The sequence below is a fragment of the Ostrinia furnacalis genome, unplaced genomic scaffold (genome assembly GCF_004193835.3).
Source record: "Ostrinia furnacalis isolate ACB-3 unplaced genomic scaffold, ASM419383v2 OfSCF5054, whole genome shotgun sequence".
Classification (NCBI taxonomy): Eukaryota; Metazoa; Arthropoda; class Insecta; order Lepidoptera; family Crambidae; genus Ostrinia; species Ostrinia furnacalis.
Genome location: NW_021135293.1, coordinates 51132 through 65962, shown reverse-complemented (window position 1 = coordinate 65962; position 14831 = coordinate 51132). Strand labels below are relative to the sequence as shown.

General features: G+C 35.1%; 1 long non-coding RNA gene and 2 other non-coding genes across 3 annotated transcripts in view; all 3 read right to left on the bottom strand.

The window, feature by feature from the left end:
* The window catches only part of LOC114360492 (uncharacterized), a 103439-nt gene that overhangs the window by 54368 nt on the left and 34240 nt on the right, over positions 1-14831 (bottom strand). The gene's annotated exons all lie outside the window — the stretch shown is intronic.
* TRNAV-AAC (transfer RNA valine (anticodon AAC)) lies at positions 5817-5889 on the bottom strand. The gene has a single exon. It is a non-coding gene; the product is annotated as a tRNA-Val (tRNA).
* TRNAV-AAC (transfer RNA valine (anticodon AAC)) lies at positions 10432-10504 on the bottom strand. Its single transcript has one exon. It is a non-coding gene; the product is annotated as a tRNA-Val (tRNA).

Below are 14831 nucleotides of genomic sequence, written 5' to 3'. Positions count from 1 at the left end.
ACTTCTTGGCAAACATAGTGTAGGATGACCCGCAAGTCAATGGGCCGACGTTCTCAAGAATATAGTTGGCGAGCTATACAGGGTGCAAACGAGAAGTGATCTCACTCGATTATTTCTAAACTATACAAAATATCTAAAAACTGGTTTATAACGGTATCAATAATAGATTACAAAATAAACTGGATCTATCCAAAAATTCTCGACGTTTGCAGCTTCTATATACATTTAGTACAGCCACAGTCATGGCACTCAACTCTTGATAATATTAAAGCAAGTAAAGCCTAAAACCAATGTTTTCCATGAATAAATACGAGTAAATAAGAATGCAATTTACGAGTTTATTTTAATATCTTATTATTTTATAATTTTTTAACACTTCTAATATTTTGTGGCTGGCACACTTTTAGATGGAAGCTGGAAACATTGAATTTTCTGATAGATCTACATTATTCCGTGACCTATTATTGATCTGTTTGAAAAGATCAGTAATCAGATTTTCGATATCTTGTATAGTTTAGAAATTATCGAGTGAGATCACTTATCGTTTCCACCTTGTATAGAGCTTCTGGGACTTTGGGAAGGCTTTTAATATCTAGGAGTGAACTTCCAAAGGCCATAATGATGATGTAAAGTAAAGAAAAACTCGGTTGAAACTCAAGCAGTCTGACATTGGTTAAATTTCAATAACCTTTACCTATTGTTAGAAGTACCTAATAAGGAACACTGAGTTAGTCAATAATTATAATTATTCCTTTAGGTAGATTGCTTTGTCTAGTTATCTAGCGCGCTAGTTACGAATAAGTTATGTAGTACCTACCTTACATTGGTAATGGAAGTAAATATGCTATATTAGATTCTATCAGAACCTAAGTATATAGCGAGCTGTGCCTTAATTGACATTCGCAAACATTGTGCGGTTTAATTAACGAATTCCAATTAAATTAGGACTCGGCAAAGACTAACATTATGAATGGAACATTCGTAAATGATTGCTTTATCCAAAACTTTGCTTATTGAAAATGAAAATTCGAAATTTTAACTAAGTTTAACTGAGAATTTGATACATTATTAATTAATACACAGGATGAATTTTTGAAGCGGTAAGCGGCGGTAAGTCTGGAATTTTAAACTTGAGTTGGCCGTATTTCTTAGTATTTAATTGTTTCAGTAACTTTCAATATGTATTATTCAATACTGGGTATATTTTTTTGGGAGTTTTGTGAATATAATGAATTATAAATTAGATTTTTGATTACTTATACTGTACAGGTTTATTTTTTGCTCAATCAGCTCAGTTAATTATTCACTATTTTGTTTAGTCACTAATTAACATACATGTCTCTATGACCAAAATCAGTTTATCAGATTATGATGTTGAAGATATTGAATAAGGCCTTATTATACTTAATTGAATCAAAACTTTTACTACCCTCAAATTAATTCAATCCCTTAGACGTTACGCGAAAAATATTAAAACCTAATCAAAGTTCCGGTAAAACCAGACGGTCCATAAAGAATGAGTTACATTCTAATTAATTTAAATTATGGTTTTAAAAAAACTTTATTATGGACCTATTTGTTTCGGTGAAATACCATCAGAGATCATAAAACCTGACTCTTAAAAAAATACAAGTCGCTCGGCAAGCGAAAGGTCATGGGTTCGATTCCTGCCTTAGGCAGTTCGGTTTTTCAAGTTATTTATAAAGAAATACAAGTTCAAAACACCACAATTTAGACAGATTTGACGCTAAGAAGCTATCTCTACCAGACAACCCACATAATATAATAAGGACTAAGCATAATATTCTAATAATCTGAAGGAATATCAAATAAGAAAAATTTCTTGGAGTTTCTTTCTTCATACAAAAAAATCGATCCAAAAAAAGGCTCATGCGTTTTATCTATTGTAACTGTAATAGTATTCCAGATAAATTCCCGTATAAAATCACTCGTAACCTCATTAGGGTCAGATTGAAATCAGCAGGGACTAATCAGGGACAAATTTATTTCTCCCCTGAACCCCAATTTAGGAACAGATGTCGCGGGTATACACTGAAAAAGGAACGAATTTAATATAAGAAACAATCAGATTTTAGAAAATCCTGTACAGCAATAATAAAATGGGAAAGAAAGGGTCCCGACGTACCTAATGTAATCTCATGAGCGGGGTGACCCTTGATTTTCCGGTTATTAAACCGGATATTATTTTTCATTACGTCTTCTAGGCTTATAAATTGTCAGATGAGGCTTTTCATTACAATTCTATAAGTAGACACAATAATGATTATAATAGGATTTTTATGACAATAGATTTTTATAACATCAAAAAAGTGCACGTTATTTGGAATTTTTTTCGTTATTCCCTACAACCGGTTTTATCAAACTTTATGTTAGGTCAACTTGACCTTAACAAGTCCCTTTTAAGCATAACCAGTAATATGATGACAGCGGAAAAAGTAGCAATTGTTTTAACCCTTATTTGTCACTATATTCATAAAGCAGTTTGTTTCTGTGTTCTTAAAACTTAACTCATGTTATCCAAGTCTAGGCTCAACGAAACAAAAGATAAAGGCAAAACAAAAAGCAGCGTTAATACATATAGTATGTAAATACGCTACCACTACGAATCGCGCCCTTACTTTTACATTTCAGCAAAAATAACTCCAGAAGAAACAAAGAGAGAAAAGGAATTCTTTATTGACGCTTTTCCGTTTATTTGATGCTCACTATCACTTGGTTTTAGACGTTTCTGCCATTGATTCAAGAGGGCCGAGGGCAATGAAATAAAATAAGTGCCTATACTGAAGTTACAAGATGTTCACAATAACTTGCCATCCTAGTTTAGTGTTCCGTGAACGTTGGGTGGAAACTTTCGTAATAAGATTATTGGCAAATAAACATCAAATCGGGTTAGTGGTGCCAAAAGAGAAACTAATAAAGACACTTTCAGGGCTAATAAATTAATTAGTATCGACTACACTAGTGTCCTTTTGGTATACAAAAGTTTTTCTTCTGAGAAATAATAAAGATTTCCTTATCTAACTCACGGTGAGTTTAGACTTTAACGAAAAAAGGATCCTACATTCCGAGAATTATTTTTAAAAGATTATAACGTAAGTACGAGTCATGTTTAACTGCTAATATCGCAGATAAATATTCTAAAGAGTCAAATTCTAAAAAAGGCTGACAAGATGGACTAATGCCCGTTTTCACCATCAATCCCTAATTTTTAAGTGACCCCTATAGTAACACTACATAGGAGTTTTGTTTTCATAGGGGTCACTTAAAAATTTTGGGATTGATAGTGAAAGTGGGCAAAAGTTTCTTGAGTTGTGACTTGAATATTCCAACAGATGTGCCTAGCAACAGTGTAGTGTAATACAATTAGACGATTGAACCCGTCGAAATCAATATGCATTATACATTCCTCTCTAGAGTTTCTAATGTACATAATTTGCATTAGAATCTCCCTTTGAGCCGCTTATTAACAGCTCTACTATATCCATAGGGCGGGTCTCATCATGCACCCATTTCAATTCAATTACGGCGACCTATAGAGATAGAACTGATTTAATATGCTAAAGTCGTCCGTTTTCAATATTTTGGATAAACAACTTTAAATATTATACTCGTAACTAAATTCATGAAATTAATTTATACTAATTACCTACCCTACCCTACTTACTGAACTTTTTCAGGGCTTAAACAAAATTCAGGTATCCCTCAGACACATTATGTGATTTTTAATTTATGTAGGTAGTTTTTAAATTTGATACGGTTTACGATAAATTGTATTTATTATGTTCTTTTCTATTTATTAACAACCTTACTTCCTATGTTCTATCAAAGTCATCTGCATTGAGTTGAAGGCAATAAAGACGACCTTACAGAGGTACTCGTAAATGGTTCTAGAGTTACCTAGAATCTAATTCTACCTATGTACCAGTAGAACTAGAACTCATCCAGTGGATAACACATCTACCCACGGATGCGAGCTTCAAGTTAAATAGAACTCACTGGACTATAGCTCAAACATAACGAACAGTTCACTCTACAAGTATTTTTCTTAATCACAAAGTTGTCACCGTACTGAAAATGTTATTGTTTTGTTTTTTTTTTTTAAGATTATTAGCAATTTGTATTACACAAATTACTAATAGTCCCGTTAGACCCTCGTGTTAAGTTATATAAGCTTGTTTTACAAGTGGACTCACCACAAATTAGTCGTGTGGCGGTGGATTTCGAACCCGCGTTCCTAGGAACTCGAGTCGGCCAGTTCGACCCCTTCACCGTTAAAATTTGTGAACGACTTCAAGTTTTAAGACATAGTAATAGTAAAAGTTTGAAAAGAAAGACCAGAAATGAAGAAGAAAGTTATCGGGGCATACATAGAGTTGAAGGTACTAGCAGAATTCAGGAATCAATGAAAATTGATCCACACGCAAAGCTCAGTGAACATCCTTTGGCTGAAACGAACGAACGAGTTTACGCCAAAGATAAATTTGAATCTAGTCAAGAAGTTCAGGCTCCTTTTGCAATAGGATATCATTGTTCTTACGAGTTCGTTTGCCTCTTGTCACATAAAAAAGAGTACGTAATACGTATAAAACTGCGTCATTGAGTCTCTATCAAGACGTCGTCAGATGTTGATAGCAATGCGGTATGAATAGGCTGTTCTATTTTGACTGTGCACAATCTCAAGCAGTGCTGGCTTAGTGTGCGTCGCATTTGATTGTGCCTGCATTAGGTGGGGAATTCAATAATGCACCGTGACCCACTACTGGACTAATTCGAGGCAGAAGATGCTCCAGAGATGTATCTTGCTTCGGAACGAATGGAGAATTTCATGTAGGGGAATTAGTAAGGAATTACTGCTCTGCAACTGGAATATTACCCTTTCTAAATAGAGAAGGGTTGAAATAAAGGAATTTAGTATTCATGTACTTTACAATATCAAGATTTTCATTTATAGAGTTGTACGCAGAAGAGAAGTCAAGCTACGAGTTCATTCGATAGGTTTATAATAATATTATCTTTAACTTTATCCTACAAAATCTATTTTTATGTCATCTAGATTTCCCAAGATAAAATTAATTTACATCTCCGGATCAGTAGTAACTTGTTTTTGAAGTATAAATAGTGACAGTAAAATAAAAACCTGAAGAGACAAAAGACGCCATGGAAATAATTTGGGAAATAAGCATATGGATGAAAGCACATCAGAATAATGCATTTTTGTTGCAAAATCACCACTAATTACAGCTACACAAGGTACTTGTGTTTAATGCGTGCACAATGTTTGAGTGGTTTGAGCCATCCGCACAAACACGCTTGGAGAGGTATTACAAATAAAAATAATACCAATATTATCCTGCACACTGGCACAGTTCTAGGATAGAACGGTAGTTAAACAGAACCTGCCTGAATCCACGGCTAAAGTAATTCAAATGGCTCAGCTCTGCACGTTGCTTACATTGTAACTCGAGTTCTAATTGATTTTAGTTCCAACAAGCGAGTATGCAGAAACTAGAAGTCATGTACTGAAAAAGAAAACGTAATGGGAACTGAATAAAAGTGCAATTCCGTGGGCAATTTGTAATGCAATGAAACGATAATAGATAAATAAATACCTAAAATAAAAAATCCTAATACACAAGTTATGGGAGAAAAATGTTAGTAAAAAACATGAAACAAAATTTAACCGGATATTAATATCACACTTATGTAAAATTTCAGTATTTAAATTTTGAAGACCGCTGCCGAAAAAATTAATACAAATAAAGTAAAAAGAAAATTAAAGGAAAACTGCAAAAAAATGTTTCCGCCCGGGATCGAACCGGGGGCCTTCTGCGTGTTAGGCAGATGTGATAACCGCTACACCACGGAAACGATGGTGGATAAGACAGAATACTTCAACCAGTCTTATGAATGGATTAGTGAAAGTAATAATTTAATTAAAATGGGAGATAAGAGTCACCTTCAAAAGTGTAGCGCTGGTTTATAATCAGAATAATTTTATTATCGTCTACGTCCATAGCCATAAAAGTTTATCGATATACAATATAAAGTACCTTAGTCCCCTGTAATAGAAAGCACTATCGCGGTCGCAGACCAATAGGTAATGCTCACTAGTCTTGTCAACTATTAAGTAATTTGTGGCCGTACATTTGCTAAATTATATGGATACGAAATGGATATTAAGTACTATGTTCCCACGTGGCTAGTACTAATGTAGTACGTATCCANACCTAACATTTGTCACTATATTAATAATGAAGTTTGTGTTCTTAAAACTTAAAACCTAACATAATCCAAGTCTAGGCTCAACGAAACAAAAGATAAAGGCAAAACAAAAAGCAGCGTTAATACATGTAGTATGTAAATACGCCACAACCACTACGAATCGCGCCTTTACTAAATTTACATTTCAGCAAAAGTAACTCCAGAAGAAACAAAGAGAGAAAAGGAATTCTTTATTGACGCTTTTCCGTTTATTTGATGCTCACTTTCACTTGGTTTTAGACATTTCTGCCATTGATTCCAGAGGGCAATGAAATAAAATAAGTGCCTAATACTGAAGTTACAAGTTAACAATAACTTGGAAATACGTCCAAGGCTTGGCAAGAAGACGAAAATTTGCCATCCTAGTTTAGTGTTCCGTGAACGTTGGATGGAAACTTTCGTAATAAGATTATTGGCAAATAAACATCAAATCGGGTTAGTGGTGCCAAAAGAGAAACTAATAAAGACACTTTCAGAGCTAATAAATTAATTAGTATCGACTACACTAGAGTGTCTTTTTGGTATACAAAAGTTTTTCTTCTGAGAAATAATGAAGATTTCCACGTATCTAACTCACCGTACTTTAGCGAAAAGGGATCCTTAATACCGAATTACAAGATATGTTTAAAATACTAAGACCCTGGGTCTGCGGGTGTCTATGGGCGTAATGGTATGGCGTATGGCGTAATCACTTACCATCAGTGGGTCTAGACAAAGTGCAAATTTTAATCGCAAACCAGTCGAAAAGTGGTCGAAAAGCCCCTTTTTTGTATGGAGTTTTGACGGATTCGATCAAAAAGTGCGTTATGTCTAGGGGGGCTGGTGCTCGTTTGCCTCCTGTCACATAAAAAAAAATGTGTCATTTTTAACTGCCAATATTCTAAACAGTCAAATTCGATTCCGTGGAGGGTAGTTGAACGGGAAGCATGGTCGATCTGTTTTAATGGTTTCAATTTATTATTTAATGGACTTTAGTGTACAACTTTGGTGTTATTTTGTGTTCTAAAGTGCAGTGAAGTGATAAATTATAAAAAACATTGAAAAACTTCGAATTTGAGCGCGCATCGAGTGTCGAGTGGGTTGTCGTATGAACAACCCGCTTTGGACCCGGTGGCGTCTCGAAACCTGCTTACGGGCATACTTAACTCCACGGAATCCATGTAAAATCAATAGAACTGAAACACCCACGTTCTATTGATAACTATGTCAATATTTTTCTCTCGACATTGGCAGAAATAAACCTCCCAGAGAGGTTTGGTTGCCACAAATTAAAAAAAAAATAAAAAAATAAAAAAAAAATAAAAAAGGCTGACAAGATGGACTAATGCCCGTTTTTACCATCATTCCCTAATTTTTAAGTGACCCCTATGAAAACAAAACTCCTGTTATGTGTTACTATAGAGGTCACTTAAAAATTAGGCATTGATGGTGAAAATGGGCATAAGTTTCTTGAGTTGTGACTTGAATATTCCAACAGATGGGCCTAGCAACAGTGTAGTGTAATACAACCAGACGATTGAACCCGTCGAAATCAATATGCATTATACATTCCACTCTAGAGTTTCTAATGTACATAATTTGCATTAGAATCTCCCTTTGAGCCGCTTATTAACAGCTCTACTATATCCATAGGGCGGGTCTCATCATGCACCCATTTCAATTCAATTACGGCGACTTATAGAGATAGAACTGATTTAATATGCTAAAGTCGTCCATTTTCAATATTTTGGATAAACAACTTTAAATATTATACTCGTAACTAAATTCATGAAATTAATTTATACTCATTAGCTACCCTACCCTACTAACTGGAGTTTTTCAGGGCTTAAACGAAATTCAGGTATCCCTCAGACACATTATATGATTTTTAATTTATGTAGGTATGTAAATTTGATACGGTTTACGATAAATTGTATTTATATATGTTCTTTTCTATTTATTCATAACCTTACTTCCTATATTCTATAAAAATCTTCTGCATTGAGTTGAAGGCAATAAAGACAACCTTACAGAGGTACTCGTAAATGGTTCTAGATAGAGTTACCTAGAATCTAATTCTACCTATGTACCAGTATAACTAGAATTCATCCAGTGGATAACATATCTACCCACGGATGCGAGCTTCAAGTTAAATAGAACTCACTGGACTATAGCTCAAACATAACGAGCAGTTCACTCGAGAAGTATTTTCCTTAATCACAAAGTTGCCACCGATCTGAAAATGTTATTGTTTTGTTTTGTTTATTTTTTTAAGATTATTAGCAATTTGTATTGCACAAATTACTAATAGTCCCATTAGACCCTCGTGTTAAGCTAAATAAGCTTGTGTTTCGAGTGGACTCACCACAAATTAGTCGTGTGCGATGCGGGCGGTGGATTTCGAACCCGCGTTCCTAGGAACTCGAGTCGGCCAGTTCGACCCCTTCACCGTTAAAATTTGTGAACGACTTCAAGTTTTAAGACATAGTAATAGTAAAAGTTTGAAAAGAAAGACCAGAAATGAAGAAGAAAGTTATCGGGGCATACATAGAGTTGAAGGTGCTAGCAGAGTTCAGGAATAAATGAAAATTGATCCACATACGCAAAGCTCTTTATAAAAGAATGAGTTTAGGCCTTCGGGAAGGCCTTTTTCCAGCAGTGGACGTTATTTGGCTGAAACGAATGAACGAGTTTAACACTTGAATCTAACAAGAAGTTCAGGCTCCTTTTGCAATAAGATATCACTGTTTTTACGAGAACATAAAACTGCGTCATTAAGACTCCAACAAGAAAGAAAGAAGAAAGAAAGAAAGAAAAATTATTTATTAGACAACTTAAAAAAAACAAAGGGCAATATAAAAATACAATTATAAAAAAAAAAGTACAAAGACAATGAAGAGAAAAGAGAAAAAAGAAATGTTGCCAAAAAGGTTACCCACTCAGTATCATCTTGACAGTTGACATTTTACTGCCAAGTGCCAAGACACAAGACCACGTCAGATGTTGATAGCAATGCGATATAAATAAGCTGTTCTATTTTGACTGTGCACAATCTCAAGCCGTGCTGGCTTAGTGTGCGTCGCATTTGATTGTGCCTGCATTAGGTGGGGCATTCAATAATGCACCGTGACCCACTACTGGACTAATTCGAGGAAGAAGATGCTCTGGAAATGTATCTTGCTTCGGAACGAATGGAGAATTTCATGTAGGGGAATTAGGAAGGAATTACTGCTCTACAACTTGAATACTTGTATTACCAAAATTTCTAAATAGGGAAAGGTTGAAATAGAGGACTTCAGTATTAATAAAGATCTTCATTTATAAAGAGTTGTACCTACGCAGAAAAGGGGTCAAGCTACGAGTTCATTTGATAGGTTTATAAATTATCTTTATCCTACAAAATCTATTTTTATGTCATCTAGATTTCCCAAGATAAAATTAATTTACATCTCCGGATCAGTAATAACTTGTTTTTGAAATATAAAATAGTGACAGTAAAATAAAAACCTGAAGAGACAAAAGACGCCATGGAAATAATTTGGGAAATAAGCTCATGCTTAGCTTTCATCATTGAAAGCAGATCAGAATAATACATTTTTGTTGCAAAATCACCACTAATTACAGCTACACAAGATACTTGTGTTTCATGCGTGCACAATGTTCAGTTTGAGTGGTTTGAGCCATCCGCACAAACACGCTTGGAAAGGTATTAAAAATAATACCATTATTATCCTGCACACTGGCACAGTTCTAGGATAGAACGGTAGTTAAACAGAACCTGCCTGAATCCACGGCTAAAGTAATTCAAATGGCTCAGCTCTGCACATTGCTTACATTGTAACTCGAGTTCTAATTATTGATTTTAGTTCCAACAAGCGAATAGAGGTTGAAGTCATGCACTGAAAAAGGAAACGTAATGTAGACTGAATAAAAGTGCGATTCCGAGGGCAATTTGTAATGCAATGAAACGATAATAGATAAATAAATAAAATAAAAAATCCTAATACACAAGTTATGGGAGAAAAATGTTAGTAAAAAACATGAAACAAAATCTAACCGGACATGAATATCACACTTATGTATAATTTCAATATTTAAATTTTGAAGACCGCTGCCGAAAAAATGAATACAAATAATGTAAAAACAAAATTAAAGGAAAACTGCAAAAAATGTTTCCGCCCGGGATCGAACCGGGGGCCTTCTGCGTGTTAGGCAGATGTGATAACCGCTACACCACGGAAACGATGGTGGATAAGACAGAATACTTCGACCAGTCTTAAGACTGGATTAGTGAAAGTAATAATTTGATTAAAATGGGAGATAAGACAGTCACCTTCAAAAGTGTAGCGCTGGTTTTTAATCAGAATAATTACACCGGTCAACAAATTTTTTTTTTTTTGCGCATGGATTTTACTTATTATATTCTGATTATATAAGTAAATTTATATAAAAAAGTGCGATTACAAATCGAAAATATTTGCTTTTTAAGAAGTTCTAGCGATTTGAATTTTCCATCTTCATAGTAGAATGTCTCTAAAGATGCACGTCCCATTCTCATTGGGATATATTTATAAATAATTAAGGGGGCTTATTCGCAAGAACAAGGGGCACGCTTTCATCAAAATATAGTGAGAGATTTGAGAGACGACGTTACCAAGGCCAGTATACTGAAAGCATGATAGGGTTAGATTTTTATGCGAAAAATCTTCTATGGAACATGACAGGAAATTAGAACTTTTCATTTTTAATAAATATTTGGACTCTTTTTTAAATTTTCTCTTGTGAGAATGAATCTTAAATGGATGTTTGGTATGTTTTAATAATTAGAAAGAATGAATGAAAGAAAGAAAAAAATATATTTGGCAACAAATTGAGTCATCTCTATGTTCATGTTTCATACATTCATTGATATGAATTTTTCTATTTTTTACACATAAAAGCAAATTCAGAACATTTTTTTGTTGTTATTCTTAATTCTAGGTCATAAAGCAATAAAAATAAGCTATGCATAACCCGTGCGCAAAAATGCTGTAGACAGTTGTTATCATCTACGTCCATATCCATAAAAGTTTATCGATATACAATATAAAGTACCTTAGTCCCCTGTAATAGACAGCAATATCGCGGTCGCAGACCAATAGGTAATGCTCACTAGTCTTGTCAACTATTAAGTAATTTGTGGCCGTACATTTGCTAAATTATATGGATACTAAATGGATATTAAGTACTATGTTCCTACGTGGCTAGTACTAGTACGTACCCGAATGTAAGTAGCATATTATCTAGATTTAAAAAAAGTTGTAGAATTCAATTTAAATTCCCCATCCCCAGTCGTAAATAGATTCAGAAGTAGTAAAGCCGACTGAGGGATACCCTACTTTAATATTGAAACGTTGAGTACTGTGGTTCAGCCGCCAAGTCCTATAATTCCCTCGGGACCCGGTGATTTATGTAGGAATTCCAATCGTCACTTTCGTCCTTATCGCGATACCCAATACTCGGCTCTCGGAGTACATACTCAAGGGAATACTTGAATTAGTATTTTGTTTGTTAAAATGAGCCTTGTTTGCTGAGTTCTATTGTAAAAGGAATTTCGCGGTCTTGCAAACAAAAATCCTATCAACCTGTATAGTCAGGGTATACCCTAAGGTCTATTTTCCTCCAAGGCGGAGATGAGAAAAGTCGGGTTAAACACGTTTCGTCTCCGCTTAGTTTCAGTAGGAACGGTTGAGCAGAGCGGAAAGAGATGTAGGCGTAGTTATAGGCATATGTCACCATAAAATTGTGAATTCCGTCAGATTATAATCTGACGTAGTTAAATTACAATCTAACCTAACCTAACCCACTGTTAGTTTACAATCTAACGCGTTATATTATAAGCTGACAGAGTTCACAATTTCACGTTGACATATTTTATACAAGATACAGCGCACTTAGCAGGACGAAGCACAGCTCCTCTATGATGGAAAACGGCCGTGACGCCTCCACCAAAGCATAGGAGATTAATGTGCTTGAATAGTCAATCAGATTTCGTTATTTCCATATCAACTTTCCGCTCAGCTTCGGTTCGCTTTCTCCCATTTAGTGGAGGATGGCCTTATGGATGTACTCGTATATCACCATGTGCCACATGTACCACAAACCACATCTCAATGCCAACGAAGATCGCGCGTGTCACGTGGTTGCGCGCATTTCTGCGATGTTTTCAGCTCAGCTACAGTAGAAACGGTTGAAAGAGCGGAGAAGAGATACCTATGCGGCGTTTCCATACAAATTACAGTACACTGAGCAGGATAAAGTACATCTCCGCTCCGCTCCGCTATGGTGGAAGACGGCCCTAAGGCCCAGTTTTTTCACATCTATTCTTCGCTCAATTTTGTTTCTGAAATTTAATTTTGATTGGTTATTCAAACACACAACTCCTATTCGCTTCGCTCCTATGGTGGAAAACTGCCTTACTGTATCATCATGACCCTGTCAAGCCACCACATCTCACTGCCAACGAAGCTCGCGCGTATCACGTGATTGCAGCGTGAGCCGCGACATGGCGTGCATTCGTAATGACCCGGGTATAATGCGCCTCTGTTCATTAGATGATGAGCGCTAATTATGTGTAGGTTCCTGGATTAAGACTAACCTTTGGCTTTGTTGTCACAGATAAATAATGAATATTAGTGTGCAAAAAAGGCATACTGAAACGCTGAGCTTATATCCTCACATCATGAATGTATAAGGCTAAATGAAAGCACATGCAAATGCTGAGCTAAGTTTTTTGATGTTAATGAACGTTAATTTCATGTGACTGAATTGAGCGTATTGTAAATAACAAGAAACAGAACTTGGCAAGATATTGCATTCAAAAAAGTTGTGTTACCAATTTCTCTGCCAGACTTCAGGAAGAGGCATAATGTTTTCGTATTTGTTCACGAAGAAGGGACTTCTTTGCTATTTTGTTCTTCATAAGAGGTAGGATCAAAAATCTTTGTTTTATTTGTTTCAGTACGTTTAGAGCAAAATGTCTGACCATATTTTGTCATTCAGGGTAAGTTATATTATTATTTTAATGAACTTGAACATCGAAAACGAGTATTTGTAGATAAAGCTGTGTTGTACAACCCAGCCTAAAGCTGGTTTTATCTTAAACAAACGTCAAAAATTTATCAAACTAGGGTATAGTTTGATAAATTTTTGACGTTATCGTTATAGCTCCAGCACCAGTGCAGAAAGCACCAGTTATCGTTATAGTTACGGTTAAAGTTAGGTGGTGGTCTTACTCTTTGCAAAAAAGGTTAATATCCCAACATCACAAGCTTTCATTTAAAATTGCACCGACGCACAAGAACAAACTAAGAGTTACAAAGAACACTTTGTAAACACTACACACACGCAGTGTAAATTATCCTGTAATTGCAGTGCGCGTTTGTGACACACATGCATTCGTAATGACGCGCGGCTGCGACTGTTGTTACTGCGTTTTAGTTAATCAGAAGGCTATAAAGTCATATACAGGGTGGAATTTTGTAATGCCTCTTAATAATGTAGATAGAAAATTTTACTCAATGAGAACATTCCTTTATTTTTTAAAAGAAATGGAACTGCATTCACAGAAAATATAGATGGTGGTGAATTTTGGAAAACGTTTTGGAAATACATATTATTATTTGAATGCAGTTCTCTTTCTTTTCAAAAATAAAGGAATGTTTTCTTTGAGTAAAATGTATAGTATTAAGAGTACTTTCCCTCCAGGTGGCATTACAAAATTTCACCCTGTATTTGTTTATTTGGAAAATATCTAAAACTTTAAAAAAAATATAAAGCGGTCATAGAGTTCCACACACTCTTTCACCTCTTATGACATAGGTTATGCATATTCGTCTACGCGTTTGCCTAGTGTCCCATAAAAAAATACTCTACTTACATGTTAGAGTAAGTTAGGTGGTTTTCGTCTTTGAAATACCCATTAAAATAACCTAGCCCACGGGGGTACGAAGTACGGACTTTGTTAATGTAGAACGTAATGTATAGGTAACTTAAGTATTTAATAACCTGAATAAATATGGAGCTATTAAATAAACATAATTAAAATAAATTATGTGAGTCTTGGATTAATACAGTATTTCAAGATCCGAGTAATTTAAGAGGCCATTATCATGAAAAAATAAATTGTTTTAGGCTCCTTAGAGCGTGGTATTCGAATAAATCTACGGCTTACCTTATCGAATTCATTTTCGGGGGCACAAATCTCTTAGGCTCTCTACAGAGTGTTTTCGATATTTATGAACTACTATTAGAAATGTAACCCACATAAAATGTTAAATACAAAATCAAATCATGATAACAATAAGCTAATACAAATTTATAAAACTGCCGAATAAGGTGGCACTGTGGCCGACCACATTTATTACAGATTCTATGAAAAGTACAGTAAATGGATTGTTAAACACATCTCTCAACTCCACGGTGGGCGAACCAGGCTTGAAGTAGGCGATTGAGCTTCTTCGAGAAGGTGGCTAAATGATGATGACAAATGAAATATGTAATACTCGTATGTGGTGTTAATTCCACTCGCT